This window comes from Pan troglodytes, chromosome 17 (genome assembly GCF_028858775.2).
Source record: "Pan troglodytes isolate AG18354 chromosome 17, NHGRI_mPanTro3-v2.0_pri, whole genome shotgun sequence".
NCBI lineage: Eukaryota > Metazoa > Chordata > Mammalia > Primates > Hominidae > Pan > Pan troglodytes.
The window spans coordinates 70,213,570-70,219,569 of NC_072415.2; positions in this window are offsets into that span (position 1 = coordinate 70,213,570).

Sequence of the window (6,000 nt, forward strand, 5' to 3'; positions counted from 1 at the left end):
CAAAGTCTACAGTAGTGTGCAGTAATGTCCTAGGCCTTCACCTTCGCTCACCACTCACTCACTGTCTCACCCAGAGCAACTTCCAGGCCTGCAAGCTCCATTCATGGTAAGTGCCTGTACACCTGTAAAGGTGTACTATTTTTTTCTCTTTCATACCTCAGTTTTACTGTATCTTTTCTGTGTTTAGATACACAAATACTTACCATTGTGGTACAGTTGCCTGCGGTACTCAGTATAGTAAGATACTGTCCAGGTTTGTAGCCCAGGAGGAATAGGCTTTGCCATTGAGCCCAGGTGTGTAGTAGGTTACAGCATTTAGGTTTGTGTAAGTGCACTCTGTGATGTTCACAGAACAAGGAAATCACCTAACAACCCATTTCTCAGAATGTATCCCCACACTGTCTTTTTTTTTTTTTTTTTTTTTTTTTGAGACAGAGTCTCACTCTGTTGCCGAGGCTGGAGTGCAGTGGTGCGATCTTGGCTCACTGCAACCTCCTCCTCCCATGTTCAAGTGATTCTCCTGCCTCAGCCTGAGTAGCTGGGGTTACAGGCATGTGCCACCAGCCCGGCCAATTGTATTTTCATATTTTTAGTAGAGATGGAGTTTCGCCATGTTGGCAAGGCTGGTCTTGAACTCTGACCTCAGGTGATCTGCCCGCCTTGGCCTCCCAAAGTGCTGGGCTATCACAGGCATGAGCCACCATGCCCGGCCATCCCTACATTGTTAAGTGACACGTGATTGTACCTTAGACCAGGTAATTTACAAAGACCACAGTTTTATTTTTCACAGTTCTAGACACTGAGAAGTTCAAGATCAAGGTGTCTGCAGGTGTGGTTGTCTGGTGAGGGCTGCTCTCTGCTTTTGAGATTGTCCCTTGTGGCTGCATGCTATCCCCTTTTTCATCTTCTTCTTAGTGGGATGAACGCTGTGTCCTTGTGTGTGGCAGAAGTCAGAGGACAAGAGAGTCAAACACTGTGTATCAGGGCCTTCATCCTGTTCATGAGAGAGGAGTTCTCACGGCCTAATCACCTCAAATAAAGGCCCCCCTTCTTAATACTCCCACATTGACCATTAAGTGTCAACAATTTTGGAGGGAACACATTTAAACCATAGTGAAGAGGGAGGACAGGGATAAGTGTGGCCTGTGGGACAACTTTAGGGCTAAAAGATACCCAGGATGCGGGGGACCTTTTCACTATCTTTTGAAGTGTGATTCCATTCAATGGCACAAGTCCTTTAAAACACACTGAATGCCTGCTTATACCAACATTCAATACTAACGTTATTAGTAAGTTATCAATAGTAAATTATCAAATACATAATTCCCATACACATTTCTGTGTTATATAAAGAGAAGTAATTTCTTGTGAGATCATGTCCAATAGTAAGCATTATCAGCTCATAAAGCGACCCTTTAGCCCTTTAACTTAGTGTTTAAAGAAACTGATTTTTATGGAGCAGAGGAATTATTAATAAGATTTTAACATACCTGTTATAGTTAGAGCAGTCTCTGGAATATCTCAAGGATGCTAGCATAATTGAAGCACTGATTTTTTTTTCATGTCCCTAATTTATTCTTTAGGGGAAAAAGGGACTTCAGAATATTAGGATAGGTATTCTACTAAAAGCATGATTATTGATCACTGTCGTTGAAAATGCACTGTATTAGTAGTAGACATGCACCTGGTTGTGATCTGTTTCTAGTGCTTTCACAACCACTCACTAGTTATGTAACTAGGAAAATGTATGACTAGAAAGCAGTGATACTAGCATTTTCTCTGCTAGTAAAAAATATTAGAATCTCTCTAAACCCTTTTAGTTCCAACATGTATGATTAGATCACATTGTTGTAACTGGAAAGAAAGTTTTAAATACTAGTGAAGGTTTGACTTAAACTTCTCTACCTGATATTGCTTTTGGTCAACAAGGTGTATAGCAGGCTGTCATCTTTGAGATAGACGAAAGAATCACCAGTATAACATGAACTCTAAAAGAAATAAAATGAATATATTCACCAAAGAAACGTTATCTCAATTTTAAAAATTTTCTTTGTGTTGAAAAATTTTTGACACAGCTGAGAACCAAAGTCGCTGTGACTTATTTTACACAGAACCATTGCAGTGCTAAAACTTGTTATTATTCCCATAAATTAAATGGCAATGTATTGTCTTTTAGGTTAAATACTGTGTGCGCTTGCATTGTGACTATTCCATGTGATTTTCATCGTGGCAAATAAGTCACATACTTGCTTGTAAGTTTTACTTACTACTACTAATAAACATTTGGATGCTCAAATGTGAGTGAATATTATATATATATAATATTCCTTGGTTATTTCAATGTATATCACACTCCAAATTAACCACTAAAATATACTTTACCACATAAAATGCAGTACTTACAAAAAGGTAGTACAAGTTGACATGTGCTACCTTTATTAGTCCAAATTTCAAATGGCTGGATATCTACATGCAAAGTAATGAATTTGAACCCTTGCTTATATCATTTACAGAAATTAACTGAGAATGGCTTAAAGATCTAAATAATGGAGGTAAAACTCTTAGAAGAAAGCATATAGGAATAAATCATCATAACCTTGGATTTGGCAATGGTTTCTTGGGTATGACACCAAAAACATAAGCAACAAAAGAAAAAAATAGATAAATTGGACTCGAGTATGAAACTTTTTACATCAAAGGACACTACCAAGAAATTAAAACAGAATTGGAGCAAATCTTTGCAAGTCGTTTAGCTGATAAGGATCTAGTATTCAGACTACATAAAGAGTTCCTAGAACTCAAAAACAAAGAGAAAATCGAATGCAATAATGGCCCAAGGATTTGAGTACACATTTTCCCAAAGAATATTTACAAATGGCCAAGAAACCCATGAAAATACACTCAACATCATTAGTCATTAGGGAAATACAAATCAAAACCACAATGAGATACCTTTTCATACCCACAAAGATGGCTATAATCAAAAACGGAAAATAAACATTGGTGAGGACATGGACTGGAACCCTTGACCATTTCCAGCGGGAATGTAAAATGTGCAGCCATTGTGGGAAACAGTTTGTTGGTTCCTCAAAAAGCTAAACATAGAGTTACTATATAACCCAGCAATTCCACTTCTGGGAATATACCTAAAAGATTGAAAACAGGAGCTCAAAAAAAAAATAACTCGTACATGAATGTTCATAGCAATAATGTTCATAATGGTCAAAAGGTGAAAACAATACAGATATTCATCAACTGATTAAGGGGTAAACAAAATGTGGTCTATCCATAGAATGAAATATTCTTCAGCCATAAAAGAATGAAGTACTGATATACGTTACAGCTTGAATGAGCTTTGATAGTAATAAACTAAATGAAAAAAGCCAGACACAAAAAGCCATGTATTGTATGTTTCTATTTATATGAAATATCCAGAACAGACAAATTCATAATGATATAAAACAGATTACTGATTGCCAGGGGCTGGGGGTGAGGCTGGAGGGAATGGTGAGTGATTGCTTAATGGGTATAAAGTTTCCTTTTGGAGTGATAAAAATGTTCTGGAACTAAATAGTGGTGATGGTTACAAAACACTGTGAATGTATTGTGTGCCACTGAATTATATAAACTTTAAGATGATTACAACAGTGATCTTATGTTTTGTGAATTTTATCGCAATAAAAAAGAAGAAATGAAAGGACTGTTTTAAAAAATAAAGTCTATTTTATAAGTTCAAAATGATCAAGTTAAAAGTCTGAAATTTGAGTTGCAGCTTTAAGTGACCTATGACCCGATGTTTGTGTAAAATTTATCCGTAAGTCTCATCTATCCAATTTCTTCTTATTTGGCATCGTGGTAATCCAGATTTAAATGAAATGAGAAAAGATTATGGAATCCATTGACCTGTAGTGGTATATGAAAAAGTAATTTAATCTTCATATAATTGAATCAAGGAGGCTCAGATATGATGTTTCACTTAGTGAAAATCCCCTCTTGCTAAATTATAAATAGTCAGAGTTTCCACTGTATTTTCTTGTGAACTTCCTGAAAAGCTCTTAGAAGCTACATGGTGGTGGTAGTGGTGATGGTGGTGGTGGTCTGTGTATTTTATTATATTTTTTAGAAGAATTTTCCTAGGTCTATGTAAGGCACCTGAAATTTAACTTTACCATAGAATTTTCAGATCATTACTGGAAGAATGATGCTACTTCCCATGTTGTTTAAATTATGGAAATGACTATGTTGTCTTAAATATAATTCTAATATTTATTTTACCTCATTCATTCTTTGATTAGTGGATTAGTCCATTCTCATGCTGCTAATAAAGACATACCCAAGACTGAGTAATTTATAAAGGAAAGAGGTTTAATTTACTCACAGTTCTGCAGGGCTGGGGAGGCCTCAGAAAACTTACAATTATGGGGGAAGGGGAAGCAAACATGTCCTTCTTCATAGGGCAGCAGCAAGGAGAAGTGCTGAGCAAAGGGGGAAAAGCCCCTTATAAGACGGTCAGATCTCATGAGAACTCACTATCATGAGAACAGCATAAGGGTAACTGCCCCCATGATTAAATTACCTCCCACCAGGTCCCTCCTGTGACATGTGGGGATTATGGGAACTATAATTCAAGATGTGATTTGGGTGGGGACACAGCCAAACCATATCAGTTAGGTAATAGGGCACATTGTACAAATACAAGAGTTGTGAGAGGCCTTACTACGAGGACATTCTCCCTCCTGCCACGAGCTCTCATTCATTCAGTTCTCTTCCCCAGATTCTTGAGGACTCTTCTGGAGATTTCAGTGCACCTACAATAAAATAAGTATGTTTTACACAAATGACATCTATTACGTAACAATCTTCTGAACTTTAAACAAATTTAATATATGTTACATATATTAACATATATGTTGTTACATACCTGCTTTTATAGATCTCACGAAAAAAAGGGAAGGAATGGCCATGTTATGCTTGAATATTTGTTAAATCTCAAAACATTTCATTTGACTTCAGATATAACTTTTGCTACTGAGTTGTTAAGAACAAAGGTCATTATGCTATCCCTGTAATGTTGTCTAACATTTTGGCACCTTTTGCTCTTAAACATTTGTGTTTCTGAATAATTTTTGTGTGATTGTAGTTTGAGATTCGGGCTTTGTCTATATAAAGTCAAAATAAGCACTCAGTTAACAAATGCTCTTTTTTCTGTGATGCTAGCTAGGTAACCCTACCTTTTATTTTAAATGATGGACTTTTATTGCCATTGTCTAGCCCTGGCCTTATATATTTGTTCAAACACTTTTTCCAGGTTTTCATCCTTCCCCTAAGTACACTCTATTTTGCCCTAAATACTCATTTTTGAAAATTTTCATTATAAGTGACATAACTGCTAAAAGAGTCATGCTTTTACTTGAATCCAAATGTTTAATTTTAAGAATATTGGTCAGTAGCCAAAAACCTGTGAAATAGAAAAGTGGCAAAATAACGTGAGCCATTTTTCTCTAAAGAAATTATGCTGAAAGTCAAGGATGACTTAAATTCTTCACAAGGCTCCTAACACACTCTGTAGTTTTATTCCCATGTATAAAAAACAAAGCAAAAGAATTATACTTTCTAAGAAAAACCTGACAAAATAACAAAATGCCTGATATTAGTATAATAAATTGATATAAATTAGTATTCAAGAGTTTGCACTTCTTCAAGGTATAAATTGACTCCCACAAATAAGAGCCAAAGAGTTGTCTTCAGGCTCTTTTGTTGATTTACATATTAATCTTCCTGTAACTGAATATAATTTAATTTAGCATCATTTCATTTAAAAACATATGCAAAATGGCATACTTTATAACTAAATGATTATTTTAAAATGTTTTATTCCAATTGACATAATTCTATGACACTCTTTTGAATGTAGAGAAATCATTTAGTCTTGGTAAAATGCACCAACTTTCTAGTTTCATAGTTTAGTTTTTCCCATTTATTACAGTTATTGCTACTGTG